The sequence below is a fragment of the Dermochelys coriacea genome, chromosome 2, assembly GCF_009764565.3.
Source record: "Dermochelys coriacea isolate rDerCor1 chromosome 2, rDerCor1.pri.v4, whole genome shotgun sequence".
Lineage (NCBI taxonomy): Eukaryota > Metazoa > Chordata > Testudines > Dermochelyidae > Dermochelys > Dermochelys coriacea.
In genome coordinates, this window is record NC_050069.1 from 68,341,832 (window position 1) to 68,357,808 (window position 15,977).

Sequence of the window (15,977 nt, forward strand, 5' to 3'; positions counted from 1 at the left end):
AGGGAGGAGGCAGGGAAGGACACTGATACTGTCTATTACAATGAGTAACAATAATGGAACAACAGTTTATTAACAAACTCCACAGGTCACTGCACAGTAATAGGAGTAAAGCAGTGAAAGTGAAATTCAATCATGTTCTCTTAGAGCTCACAGCATGCACTCCACTTCCTCATTAGACTGTTCCCAGTCTTAGACATTGGAAAGGTCGCCAACGTGTGTGCGCGCACGTGAGACAGAAGTTGGTATTTGTTGCTTCAGTGATACTTCACCCTGGCTCCAGCTCTGATTCAGCTTTGTTTTTTGGGGGAGGGGGGGTTTGAACCATCACTGATGCACACTTTTGCTTTATAAGACACATTTACATTCAGCTCTGGAATCTTAACACTGTCCAGGCTAATGGCTTTTCCTGCAGCTTGATTCCCTTACACTGAAGGCAATTGAAAAGAAACGACTCACTACATGATTAAATAAGCTACCCTTTCACTGCAGGAGCTGTCTCAGACTCTGAGAAGTAGAAAAAAGTAAAGTAAATAATTTAGTTGGATGACACTGCATATTTTAGCTAGTTTGTTTAAAGCCTACATTGTTTTCATGAAAAGACATCACGTTTACACATGCAGGGTTAAGCTCTTGTGTTTCTATATCCTGTTTAAACACCATGCCCCTTCCCAGTGCTCTCCAATTTCCTGATGCTGTAACCAGCATGGTACTGTTGGTGACAAACAAGGAAGGGTTGCATGGTCATGTCCCAGATTTACCTCAGGGACACCTCCCACACCTCAGGGGCCTAGAACCTCAAGTCGTTAGGCAAACTCAGATGTACCAGCTGTCAGGGCAATAGCCGCTGTATTTAATTTCTCTCTGCAAGTTATAAAAGCATTTTAAAATCACACAACTTCCTATACAATGTCCCTTTAACATGGGCAACAGAAGCAACACCACTGAAGAATGAGAGGTATTTTTAGAAGTTATATGCAAGATTTTGATGTCTGCCTCCACTAACATCTTGTGTCTGTTAAGGTAATTGATTTGACAGAAGTGTATAAAATGCATTAGCTAAATCCATTGGAAAAGACAATGCTAATGAAGCTCAGTACTCAGTTTGGTACTGTAGTTTCTATTTCCCTCTCTTCTGGCTAGAATTTTGACAATGCCAGAGTGAACAAAGAGCAGATGGGATTTTAACATGGTTTTGATACTTTATAATAATGAACACCTCTGGTTCCGCAATAAGATTCACCCCCTTTGCAAGGCATCTGGGATGCTTGAGATACAATTTAAGAAGGGCAGACTAACAATACTTCACTTGTCTGTAAGAAGAAAAATGATAGTACACTGCATCTAGCCCTGGGGAAATGGTCTCATGTAGAATTGTCCATGGAGAGCTCCCACATGAAGAATCATTTTTAATGTATGCACCAGAAGTTCTATGCAAATGACTTCTTGGATATAAGAAGCAAGCTGCCAGAAATATACTGAATGATCATAATCAACTAAACGTGTAGCTTTGCCATTAAACGATAAATATTTGCTAGAGAATTAGTCAGAACAGTTGTCTTTGAATTCTAGCTCTTTATAGTATTGTATTTGTAGTGCAATAGAGAAAACATTCAATAGCCCTAAAAAGCTGAAAGCATCTGATAAAGTCAAAATGTAAAGTCATCTGGTAACAGTATGTGTTCCATTTACATCAATTATAATGATCATATTTTTCCATGATGCATTAAAATATATATGTGTTTTAACTGTGGTGCTGTTACTCCTCAATATTGTATTATTTTATTGCATTTTAACTTTAAATATTTACATCTGACTCATTACATCTCTCTGCCATTTTATCTTCTTTGCCAATTGCTACACACTTCTAAATATAAAGTGGTTTTACTTTACAGCTTCCCTCATACTGTGGCCCAACTAACTCCATTAGCAAGTAATGTTTATAAGCACTTTTGCTATTCCATCTGCACTCCAAAGTAATAGCTATGGCAAGAGCTGTAGGACACATGAGAGTGGTTATTTAATTGGCAAGGAAATGGGAGGTTCTTTTAGTTTGTCATTAAGCAGAGATAGTATTTTGATATGCATAGAAACTAGCTATTAACAATTCACCAATTTTAGAGTTCGGTACGGCTAGAGCCTATATAGCAGTATTAACAGGCAGTGTTAGAAGGATATGTCCATAAATCTATCTAAAGAGTTTAATAAGCCTGTCTTGATTTGCCCCATTAAACAATTTGTCTCAATGGAATGAGCTTAGTTACTGTGAACAAACAATTACTTCCCCAAAAGGATCTGACTTCATTGTGGAAAGGACAAGTGACATCCTTCCAGGCTGCTATAATTTCTGTATTTAGAAGAAATTAAAAATCATTGGATTTAGTCTGTGTCCGCATAAATGAGATATGTAGTTATACAGAATGGAGGGGGTGATTCACTGGTGAGGATATAACATATCCCAGGAAGAGGAGGAGCAAGGATGGACATTGTTTAAATTGAGTGACCATGTAATCATAGATCTGTAAAATAAACATTCCTGACAGTTTAATGGTTATGGTGAAAACACTTATTTTTTGCAGAATCAAATACTTCATGGTGACAGAACTCACAGCTTCATTTTTCTCGTATTTGCAGAGCCCAACCCAAACCCTATCTTGAATACCAACGCATGTGTCCAGCCTTGCTTTCATTGTCAATGGAGGCAGGATTGAGCCCTCTGTTTGGAAACGCAGCACTATCGTCTCTGTGTCCAAAGGCAGGACATAACACAGCATGCGTTCTCATTAGGTATTGCAACCAAGACTTCAGGTATTTTTAAAATGCCTGAGTGGTGCTAGCTTTCTTCTCCTTGCAGTGCTAGCTCTCCTGATCAATGTGTAACACCATGTCTCAACCAATTACACACACACTACAAAAGAGAAAGACTCAACCTGTGACTCCATAAACACATTTCTATCCAGGTTGCCCAAGAAGCATTTTTTCTGGGTCTACCAGAACTGCTATTACATTGGTGACAGAAGTGGGTGGTGGGGACAAGTCCTACATGTCCATTAAGCCAGCACTATTTTATCAGTATGCCCACTTCAGTGGTTTGCTTTATGGGTTGCCCTTACAAAATGAATAGTGGTCTGTTGCCAGTACATTAGATCAGTGATACTCACCCACCCCCCAAAAAGAAAAGGAGTACTTGTGGCACCTTAGAGACTAACAAATTTATTTGAGTGTAAGCTTTCATGAGCTATAGATCACTTCATCGGATGCATCACCCACCCCAATCATTCTATGACACTGGCATGGTTAGGTCCTCTTTTGATTAGCAAGTGACTAGTTTTCTAGCTCCTGGTGATGGCTCTCTTCTTTCCTAGCTCCCATCTTGATTTAAACCTTGGCTTCTTTCCCCAGCTTCCAAATTCCAGCAAGAGTCTGAAGGGAGAATGAGAACTCTACAAGTGTATTTTGTTGGGGATGATTTTTGGAAGCATTCTTGCTGATCTCAGTGCACCCAGTGCCACCGCAGTCAGCTGTGACTCTAAACTGAGGTATCATGGTCCAAAATTATGCTGGGATCATATAGAGATTGAGATTAAATAAGAAAGCAAATCAGTAATTGAGATAAGCTTTTTGTTACAGATGATCTCATTCTTTGAGTCTTTCCAATGTGTGCATACTGTGAGTGATCATGTTTAAGAGGCTAATTATCATCTGTAACTAGTAAAATATGCTATGTGCTACATTGTTGCAGTCTCCGATTGTGAAGCATACTTCTGTTAGGCATGAAATGCTTTGCTTCTTGAGGCAGGTTATCACAGCCGTGAAGGCTAACTCAATATCTTTAATCATTTTGTGGATTATTGCAGAAGGCATTGGCACTTCATTAGAAATGAAAAAGATGCGTCATGCACAGCGGCATTTGGAAAAGTAATACCATCTTTTTTCCACTAGATGTAACTTAATGTCTGCACAAATTGATCAAAATGAATATATTTAATTAAGTTATATTCCGCCACACATCAAAAAAGAGGAACATCTCCAGCAAATTAAACCCCCAAATGAATGTATCTGAACTGTTACTGTCAATTTTTAGTTCTCACTTATGAGAAGTGTTATAGTTTTGTTCTCCTTTCTCCAAACAATTCATGCTTGCATAGAAACTGCAACTTGTGCTGGTGAAAGCACTCTCATGAGGATTTCTCCCCTCCTCCCCCCATAAGTCTCTCTGCATCTCTCATCAATCTAATGCTCCTCATTACTGTAAACTCATCTCTGGTTGGTCCATATCCAGCTTCTGTTGAGGCTTTTTGTTGCTGCTCGGAGTGCCATCAAGAAGGGGTGCTCAAAAATGACTCCCTCCTGCAATTATTTCTATTGTGATAGCACTTAAGGGCAACAAAGAGGGATTATGGTCCCATTGTACTAGGCACTGTCAAAATAAATAATAACAGCTCCTACATTAGAGAGCGCACACTGTAGAATATAGACGCAACACACAAAAGATTAATAAACAAACAACAGAAAGAGGGACAAGGTGTCAGTTGAGACAGGACCTGAGCATGCTACCCTAAGTATCCTAGACTCTAAATCTAAATTTGGCTCTCCCATTATAGTGGCATGACGTAGACACATTTGACTGCCAGCATGGTTGCCAGTGATGCCTTTTTACAGTCTCCTTTAAGCGTTCTTTTTTCCTTCTTCTTCTATTTTGTCTTGTTTTGGAAGTTCAAGGTCAATTATAGGGTCATACATCTCATCTGAGACACACGTTTGATTTACAGAAGATACTTCCAAGATTACACTGTGTGGGAAGGAGTATGGATAGGGTCAGAACTGCTCAGAGAGTATACTGTATCTATCTATATATATGTATAAAATGTGTGTGTGTGTGTGTGTGTGTGTGTGTGTGTGTGTGTGTGTGTGTTCTTGCCTCTAAGCCTTTGGAAGTCTCTCCACTTCTCTGATTAAAGCACTGAAGCCAATTCTTTTTGAAAGGTTTGACCATGTGAACTCCTTAGTTTGGAGCTAGTTGTTGCAAATGTTTTTCCTTATAAAATAGCACACTGATCCTATATTGCAATACCCATGTTCTAGTCTTAGGCTTGCTATAAATTACACCAGCTGCCATAGCCTCACAACATTAAGAAGGAAGCCAGACTGAACAGCAACATCTACTTCCTGAGAAGACAAAAGAAACAAAACATCTATAACTCTCTGACCACTACATACAACTTCAAATATGCTGAACAGCTCTGCAGTGGGACCTCAGAAAAATTGAGGAACCATCTTCTGCACTTTACATCCTCTGGAAGGGACCAGCTCAAAGGAAAAATCATCACATGCTTCCACACACTGGAAGGGAAAAAAACAAAAACAAAAAAAAAACACATCCACCAGGAAACCTACCTGGAGATCATGCAGGAAAGCCAAAACAACTGTCAAAAAACCCAGATGACAGCCATTCCATTCAAAAACAAAAAGTGGAACCAGATACAACAACTACATAACCAAAAGAACATCACCTCCAGAAGAAACCATGACACCATGTCCACCACATGGACATTACACGACCTCCTATCATCATCATCAACCGATCAAACCTGCCCCCAACTGGAACTGAAGTATCTGCACTCTCCAAGGGACTGAACTTCTGCTCTACCACAGAACTTGATACAATACTAACATGTGGAAAAGTCAAAGAATTCTTCCACTGACTCCACCTCAAAGAATTATTTCACAAGAAAGATGACACTACCCACAGCTACCATATCCCCACTGAGAGTCATTAGAAAGAAGAACAATATAACTGGATACCTCCCCAGAAGACAAACCCACATACTGGATTATTATACATTAATTGCTTCAAGAAAAAACCCAACTGTGAAATCTTCAACAAATATTACATCTACTACAATCTCTCTACTACCGAGAGGATAGCTATGCAGCCTCTGAAATCCAACCACCAGATAGTGATCAAACCAGCAGCCCATTGTAGTCTTTAATCATGATGGTTACATCAATGTGGTCAACAGACAACTCTGACAAAATCTACTATAAAAACTCAAAGACTACCCCACACCACAATTCATCCAGGAATGTAAAGATATCATCAAATCCTTCTCCAAACAACTCCAAGAGAAACTCTACCATTTCATCCCCAATGAACCCTCCTCAGGGATCTTCTACATGCTTCCCAAGATACACAAACAAGGGAACCCAGGCAGACCCATCATATCTGGTCTTGGTACTCTTACTGAAGGAATATCAGGACCATCCTCAAACCACTCACCACACAAAGGACCATCTTCCTCCAAGACACTTCTGACTTCCTCCAGAACACCATTCTTGCCACGATGGATGTCACTTCCCTATTCACCAACATCCCTCAAGATGACGGCATAACTGCCTGCCTCAAATATTTAAACGATAATGTACAATGCTTAGAAATCCACCCTAAACATAGCACCAAACTAATCCATTTCATTCTCACCCTCCACAACGTCACGTTTAACAACAAACACTTTGTCCAAACTGTGGGGACAGCCATGGTTACTAGGGAGGCTCCTCAATATGCTAACATCTTCATGTGTCAACTTAAAAAATTTCTGGAAAAATGCACCATGAAACCAATGACATCGATGATATTTTCAACCTTTGGACAGACAACTTCAACTCCCTCATAGTTTTCCACCAAAACTGCAATGACCATCCATCCATCCATCCAACTCTCTTTCTAGAATGCTCCCACTCCAGCACCAACTTCCTGCACACAACAATCAGCTTCAACAATGAAACCATACAAAGAACTATATACATGAAACCAACAGATCACTACACTTACCTCCTCAGATCCAGCAATCACCCCAGATGCACTTTTGTCTTCAGCCAGGCACTCATATACCACAGAATTTGCTCTGAAAAAAAAAGTCCAGGATACACACCCAAAAACCACTTAAAACCACCGTCATTAAACAAGGACACGACACCTGAGAACTAGATTGCATCATGGAACAAGACTCCAAAATACCCTGAGAGAACCTGCTTCAATACAGGGGGGAAAATCGTTAACCACACACCCCTAGTTGTCACTTAGCACCCCACACTGGAACCCATATAGGTTAATAAACAATTACCACCCATACTTATGGGGACCACATACTGAAATAAATGTTTTTCAACCCCTTCTTCTGGCCTTCAAACCATCCCTCCCTCCCTATTTCATTTCCAGCATGCACACATGCATGCAGAGATAGTAGAGAGGTCTCATGATATAGCAGTAATCCATCATCAACTAAAAATAAAAAGGGTGCATCAAGAATCATGATATTTCTCTTCTCGGATAGTGGAGGTCTGCCACATGGTGAAGATGTACAAATTATCTTTGGGTTGGGTGGGAGGGTATAGCACTGACAGCATTAGCTCCAGTCTTGAGGGTGCCAAACATCCAATCCACTGAAGTGAAAGAATGTTTTGAATTAAGTCATTAAGAGAAAATGTTATAAAGATTAAAATAACCTCAGTTTAAAGAGGCTGGCAGATGTCTACCTGTAGCTTCCTATATAGCTGCAGGCTTGGGACTTGTGTGTTAGGCTGAGAACTCCCATATACACAGAGTTTACAGAAAGAATTTAATTTAGAAAAACTGGAAAAAAAAGAAAGCATTTAATAAAAAAAGAAATCTCTATCTTTTTTCTGTTTCCCTTCACTATTATTGTAGACATTTTTGTTACTAGTAAGGGACTTCACTTCCTTAACATTATTTGTATTGTGGTAACATCTAAGGACACAAAAGCAGGGATTAAGGCCTCATTGTACAAGCACACAGAGTCCTTACCCCAGAGTGCTCATAGTCTATATTTTGGACAATACTCAACTAAAAATAGTCAACTGCGGGAACAAGGCAGGGAAAACAGGGGCCAGGATGTTTGCATTCATCTACTCAAATTTTCCTGCTAGATTTCGTCATATCGTCCTGCCTCAGCGTCCCTCTCATACTGGCCTGTAAGAGGTTAAGAAAGCACTAGGGAGGCTGTGTGAAAAGCAGCCAATAGGATATGGCTGCAAGGAACAACCCATCGGGGCCTGCCAGGCCCATATAAGAAGAGCTGCAGGGCACAGCAGGGTCAGTTGCTCCCTGGAGCTCTAAGAGGGAGGACTGGCTGCCTTGCAGCAGAAGAAAGCTAGCATGCTGGGCAGGAACAGGGGAGAGAGAAAGAGCTTCTGGCTGGCATGCTGAAGCCCTGAGGTAAGGGTGAAGAAGGTGCTGGGGTTGTGGGGAAGTGAACCAGGAAAATGTACTGAGAGGTTTGAGGGGATGCAGCACATGGCTGCCATCTACAGGGACCCTGGGCCAGGACCTGGAGTGGTGGGTGGGCCTGGGTCCCCCCACACTGAGAAAGTGGCTGGACAGTTGGATTGCAGTACTCGCACCCAGAAATGGGGGAGCAGAGAATGTGGCATGGATGGAGGGCTGTGTCATGAAGAGGATGCTGCAGTCCTTGAAGTGACGTGGGCGAGACACCGCTGGGAGTGGGCATACCGACCTGTGGAACTGATCCCCCAGGTGGTGCTAGTGTGGTGAGAGGAGCCCTGTCACAGGTCCTCATCACATGACATCACGATGTTTCTCTTAAGATGGGCTATCATCAAAAATTGCACAGTAGGACTTCATTGCAGCCTCAAGGGAAAAAAAGACACAAGCCAAGGTTAAAGTCAATTGAATAAACAATACCACAGTCTCTCTATTGGATACTAAATATTCCTGACAGAAATCTAGCAAGGCAGATCATTGATTCCTCCTCCAAATCCTACTACTTGCTCTACTTTTCCAGTTTGTTAAGAAAAGCCTACGAAGGAAAAGAATATATGGCAGAAGCTGATATATTTTACCGATTGTTTAAGATTTCTTTCTAAGAAGGGGGATTTTTAAGATGAGAAATTAATCCTTCTCAAAAGAGGAAAGGAGTCATTTATAATTTAAACACTGGGGGAGGGGAGGGGATTGCTATTTTAGCTCCAAGCTAAACCAACTAGTCCTGGTCCTTATAATCTTCCCTCCTCCTCCTGCCCCCAACCTTAAGACATCTAGTTGTCAGTTTTGACTTTATTAGAGAGATTAAAGGATTTCTTTGAACTCCTACTACATGCACAAATTTCTGCAGCTCATATGCCTGACAAAGCAGGTCTGGTGGAGCTACATTATGAGATCAGCAGATACCTAAGGTCACATCAAATGCAATGAGCTGACTGGAATGCTCTCTTTGCCTGCCAGGCTTAGACAGTTTGATTGCCACTTCTGAGTAGATGAAACAAACAAACAATTGCACAGCCTTAGGGCTTCTAAAACTGCTACATTTTGCATTGCTGTGGGCTGCAAAAATCTCTTCTTTTGCAAAGAATCTATTACTCTGTTTTGATGATACTCATCCATTTGTTGACCTTTTTTATTCCTCTTTGGGCTAAGCAATGAATTAACAAAGATGTATGACAACTTTCACAATCAACTCATACAACTGTGATGCTTGCAATATTTATGTATGGTTCAATAGATACTTGGATTAAAGAATAGTGGTTAGTTCTCAGTCCAATATGTATTCTTTTTAGACCCCTGACTCATCACTTTAATACATAGTGCATATAAACCTAGCAGACAGCATAGATTAAACCGCCGGGTCAACATTTTCAGAAGTGGCTGCCTAAAGTTGGGTACATTAACGCATACTTAGGTGCCTAAATCAGTAACCTGATTTTCAGAGGCACGAAATAGCCAGTAGCTCCCACTGATAGCAATGGAAGCTGGGGAGGAGCCGGTGGTCGTGATACATGTAGGTACCAACGACATGGGGAAGGATAGGAGAGAGGTCAAAGTTAGTCTGCTAGGTAAGAGATTGAAGTCCAGGACCTCCATGGTAGCATTCTCTGAAATGCTTCCAGTTCCAAGTACAGGGCCAGTTAGATAGGCAGATCTCAATGCGTGGATGAGACGATAGTGTAGGGAGGAGGGGTTTAGATTTATTAGGAACTCGAGAAGTTTTTGGGAAAGGGGGAGCCTATTCAGGAAGGATGGGCTCCACCTAAACAAAAATGGAACCAGACTGCTGTGCTTAAAATTAAAAAGGTCATAGGACAGTTTTTAAACTGACGGCTAGGGGGAAGCTGACAGGTATGGAGGAGCATGTGGTTCGGTCATCTCTTAGGGGAGGATCTATAAATGGAGATTCCCTATGTCCTAATAAGGAGGAGAGGATGAAAAATGATAAAATACAAGGAGGATCTGATAAGAAACAGTCAAATGAAAAAAAGTCCCATTCAATTACGTCATGCAAAAGAGGACAGCCAAAAAATGACAAGTTTTTAAAATGCGTATATGCCAATGTAACTTATATTGGGTAAAATAAGTCTAAATAATATATATGTTTTACCCTTATAAGTGTGACAGACCCAGACCAGTGGGGTACAGGAGTCTGGTAGAAGGCAAATATACTGGCCACTGGATGAATAGTTTTTTGTTCCCTGAGTGATCAGAGCAGAGGTTGCCCTAGAGCAATCAGGAACCTGCTATAACCAATTAAGACAGGCAAGCTAATTAAGATACCTGGAGCCAATTAAGAACTTACTAGAATCAATTATGGCAGGCAGGCTAATCAGGACATGTGGTTTAAAAGTGGCAGGGGGTGTGCAAGGAGTGAGAAGGCGTGCTGCTAGAGGACTAAAGAGTACAAGTGTGATCAGGCTTCAGGAGGAAGATCCTGCAGAGAGGATAAAGAAGGTGCTGGGGGAAGGGGAAGTAGCAGAGAGTTGTAGCTGTCATGCAGCTGATACGGGGACATTGTAGATAGCTGCTATCCATAGGGCCCTGGACTGGAATGTGGTGTAGAGGGTGAACCCGGGTGCCTCCCAGCTCCTGATTGGACACAGGAGGCTGTGAGAAACACCAGAAAGGAAAGTGAGAAACATCAGAAGGGAAGGTCTAATTTGGAAATGGATCTGACCTGTCCCCAACACACTAGGTGGGACAAACAGACTGTGGGGATTGTTCTCTGTTTCCCCCATGCTGGCCAGTGATGAGGTTACCTGAGTGAATGAGAAGTTTGAGCCTCTAGCAGAAGCTGCCAAACTGAGAGCTGGTGTGAGCCTCTAAGGCAAGCAAATCTGCCAAAAAGTGCAGGACCCACCAAGACAGAGGAGGAACTTTGTCACATAAGTTAGAAAATATGTAACTGGAATATGCTTTATGGAAAAGGTCTCTTGTAAGCTATCATTACAAAGCTTATAATATTTTGAGTGTGTTCATCCCATTTGTTTGCGTGTTATTTCTGTCTGAAGTTAGGGGAATAAGATATCAACTTGTATTACTGATGTAAATATATTTAAGTGGAAGCCATTAATAGTGCTTTAGAATCAGTGAACTGTAAATGACTCTGTTTACTTGCAAACTTTCCTGTGGGCCAACCCAGAAAGAATGGAGGCTGGGGTCTCACAGGACATGTGATCATGGTCACCTGATACTAGAATCCATTTTAAGCCTTGTACTTTTCTATTCAGAAGGAGGGGGTGGGGGCCAAGCACAGACAAAGGACTCCCACCTTGTGCAAAAGCTATAAAAAGGGGGTGGAATAGGACAAAGGGGCTGCCAGTCATGAGAAAACCCCTAGTTACCACCTGAGATGTCTGCTGGAACTAACAAGGACTGTACCAGGGGAAGGATTGGGCCCAGAGTAGGAAGGAGTCTAATCTGTGAAAGAAGCTTATTGGAACATCTCTGAGGGTGAGATATTACCTGTAATCAGTTCAATGTATTAGGCTTAGATTTGTGTGTTAGACTTTGCTTTATTTTGCTTGGTGACTTACTTTGTTCTGTCATTACTTGAAACCACTTAAATTTTCTTTTTATACTTAAACAAAAGTGATATTATTAGTAAACCCAGAATAAGTGATTAATATCTGGGGGAGCAAACACCTGTGCATCTCTCTCTATCAGTTATAAAGGCAAACAATTTATGAATTTACCCTGTATAAGCTTTATACAGAGGAAAACGGATTTATCTGGGGTTTGAATCCCATTAAGAACCAGGTGTCTGGGTGCTGGAGATAGGTAACCTGCTGAGCAGTTTTTAGTTAAAGTTTGCAGCTTTGGGGGCATGGACCACACCTGGGTCTGTGTTTGCAGCAGGCTAGTGTGTCTGTCTCAACAAGTCAGGGTTCTAGAGTCCCAAGCTGGCAGGGAAAACTGGCTCAGAGGTAATTTCAGCACATCCAGTAACAGTCCCAAGGGGGTCTCTGTGACTGAACCCATCACAGTGGTTTACACTACAGCTCAGTTTATGTGATTTCTAACTGGGCAGGTGGGGTGAGTGAGAGAAATTGTGCATAATATTTTCAACATTGAGGGAAGAGGTGAAAACAACATATCTTTGTGTCTGTACTCCAAGGGACTTGGACATCTGAGTGCTGGAGCAAGTCCCTTAAGCGGAATCTTCCCAAAGCTGATCTGCAGCTGGGTGTGGCCCTGCCTGAGTGTAGGTTAGAGGAGGTTTTAAGAGCCTGGCTTAGCAAAAACAGCTTAAAGGGGGCCTATGCTGGCAGAACAGGTGGACTCAGTGGTATCTCAGCACATCAGGTGACTTCTCTAGAGATCCAACCCATCACAGGGTCTTCAGCCCATATGGGGGAGGGAGAAGCACCAACTGCTAACAGAGTGATTGAGCTGCATATCTGCTTGGAGAGGGTCTCTGAGCAGACAACATTTGTTCCTGTGATTGCTCTGCGATAGCAACAGAGTAGACAATTTTTCCTAACTGGTTTAGTTCTTTACAGGTAAAACACTAGAACCCATCTGACATCAAAAGAGTGAAGTCTCCTCTCCTCACTGGAAACATGAGGTTTTGGAAAGAATATCATTAAGTGATTGGACTGATTTTATGTGAAACACAGAAATTACCTCAGGGATGACTTTCAGGTGAGGGAAAGGGAAGCCTTCTTATGAAATATGGTGTATGGTGGGTCTGCCATGAGCATCCTTAGTTTATTCACCCTCCTGGCTAATGTGATGGCAAAGGTGATGAGGAAGCTGATCTTCATTGAATCAGTGGCCCTGTTCTTAATATCCCACCTATGTTCCCTGTAACTGCGCAGCCGTGCAGCAGCCTACTTAGTGCCATGCAGGCACTCAGGGAACCCACCTAGGGACCTGCCATGGCCAGGACACCCTGGACCTGCTGCCGTGCCCCTTCCCTGGCCCCAACTCTGCTGTGGCCCAGGACCCAGGCACAGCCGAGACGCTCCTCCCCCAGCCCACAACTGGACCTGCTGGGGCTGGGGGAGGACACCTATCCTGCCGCCCCAGCCTCACCGCAGCAGGAAGAGGCACCTCTTGCCCCCAGCCCAGATCTGCTGCTGGGAGTCCCCTCTCCCTGCCAAAGCACCCTCCTGTACCCCAAACCCCTCATCCCCAGCCCTACCCAGAGCCTGCACCCCCAGCTGGAGCCCACACCCCCTGCATCCAACCCTCTGCCCCAGCCCTGAGCCCCCTCCCACTCTCTGAACCCCTCGCCCCCACTCCCACCACATGAATTTTGTTATGTGCACCAATATGAAGGCAATGTCTCAGCTCCAGAGCTTGTGCTCTGAGGGTCACTGCTGGCAGACTGATGTACGGGGAATCCTCTTGGACTGGGTCTGACTGGGGTCTCCCTGAGATACCCAAGAGCTTTAACTGAGGAGGTTTGGGGAGGGAAGGAGTAGCCGATGCTGCACTTGGTGGAGATGTGAGCCTCGTCCAGGGAGTCTAGCCATGCCGGTGGTTGTTGCTGATGAAGGAATGTGGGCAGGAGATGTAGTTCATAGACCCTGGAACTCTGGATATAGTCCTTCTCCTGAGGAGAAGCACAGGGAGGATCCTTAAGGTGGGCAAAAGCTACTCTATACTAAACCAAGACTATTCTAGCACTAAACGAGTAAAAGACTTAAAACTATTTACAATAAAGATAATAAAATGATGAAGCAGCTTCTGACACAGAAGATTTTGACCCAGGCAACGTGGTGGTTAGAAGGAACTGAAGAGGTGGTTGGTCCACCCCTTCCCCGATATCTTGGTACTGAGCATGTGGCATGTCAGGGCATAGGTATGGATCAATGGACATTACTTGCAAATTCTTCAGTGGCAGGCTCATGACATCCTCATGTGGAATACACAGATCAGTACTCAAAGAAGAATCAAATGATCTTCCCACTTCAAAACCTCAAATCAACAATTATTGCCTATTAATACAATCAAGTAATTTATCCTATGAATCCTGAAGTCCCTGGATCTTCAGCTTTTCATTGTATTAATTTCATGAAACATTTATATCACCATACTCTGCAGAAGGATAAACAACTTGTTCTTTATTATTACATACTAGGGTCATGGGGAGTATTACTCAAACACTGATGTTTCCATAAAATTTAGGAGACTGGAATCTTATTAGAATACTCAAACATTACAGTACAAAGCAATTTACATCTTCAAGGGACCGTATAAAATATTTATACTATGGCTATATGTGGTGGCTACCCTTGTGACTAGAGTTACATTCCAGTTCATTATAAACAAAAGCAGGTCTTAGAAAATGCAGTCTCTTCTTAACAAGAGAGGCATATTTAGAACAGAAGCCTCACTAATCATTTAGATTCTTTCTGAAAACTCATTAATTCCATAATCACTACAACAAAATATCTTACTAACCCCTTAGTTTATTCCCTCCTCTGGATTTCCTATTGTTTCCTGGCCTCTCTACGTTCACAGAACCACATTAACTTCATTTGTGCAAGTACAGGGGTCCTCCAAGGAGGAGCTTTTTGATGGGTAATGAGTAGGTCAGTCTTTGGCACTGTTAACTCATGGTAAGGCCAGCCGACCTGTGTGTCTTATGTAGCTATATTGCCAGCGATAAGTAATCGCTACATTTCAATCCATGAGTGGTAAGCCACAACATGCTTCTGTTTACTTCAAAAGGCAAAGTAATTAGATAGGTAAGGTGAAAGCTAAATATCCTTGATGTCAAAAGTTTGAATTCCTTTTTTCTCCATAAGAACTTACCTTCCAGTCAGTTTTCTTCAGCGGATGCCCATCAATGAATGGGGACATGGAAAAGTCCATCTTCATTTCAGATGTAGCTTGCTGAATGATAGCTACACCTTGAGGATGTTGTAATCAAATTCATACAGTGCTTTGGACATAGAGTGCTGAGTATTAATATTTCTTAACTTTGAAGAGGCATTTATGTGGTTTGTAATGTCCAGTTTATACTTACGACTTGATTCTCCACAATACTTGTGCATACATGTGGAAGGTGAAAAGGTAGGAGGATTATATATATGGGGACATGATCCTGCTTTAAGGAGAGCGCTACTATGCAGCATCCAAGTTACTCCTGCTTGTAGCAGTAGTGGATCCAAAGAGGGTGGGTAGCTAAGCACTTCATATACATGCTGAGGTTTGCATGTATAGGCTGATGTCTCCTCAAAACACAGCTATCATGGACAAAGTTCCTCTTTTACTCTGTACTTGAGCGTGGAATGGGTGCTCAAGAGCACTAACAGTATAGAGGACTAACCCTGTTGATTATCATTCTCACTTGTTCCACATGTAGCCTACACTCACATCTCAGCTATACACATCCTGCTGCTCACCTCACAGGCCATTCTGGATCAAGGCCTGAAGGAAATGGAAACAGCACCCAAATGATAGAATATACATATGGTGACAAACACAGCAAGACACCTTCTGAGGATGCTTGTATGCTTAGAACTTTAGCAGAAAATGGGTAAGAGGAATATCCTTAATCATTCCTAGCTCACAAGGAGAATGTTTTGTATTAAAGCATGCAATGGCAGGTCAAATGCATTGATCACCCCTGCCATGGTAGGCTGGTTACTTCCAATTTGCTGGGATTTGTAAAGACATCCCTAACACCTCAGGTTTCCTCACCTTGGCTAAATCTGACCTC

General features: G+C 42.3%; 1 long non-coding RNA gene across 1 annotated transcript in view; it reads right to left on the bottom strand.

Annotated features, from left to right (window-relative positions):
• LOC119851669 overlaps positions 1 to 15,977 on the bottom strand; it is a 64,805-nt gene that overhangs the window by 38,122 nt on the left and 10,706 nt on the right. The gene's annotated exons all lie outside the window — the stretch shown is intronic.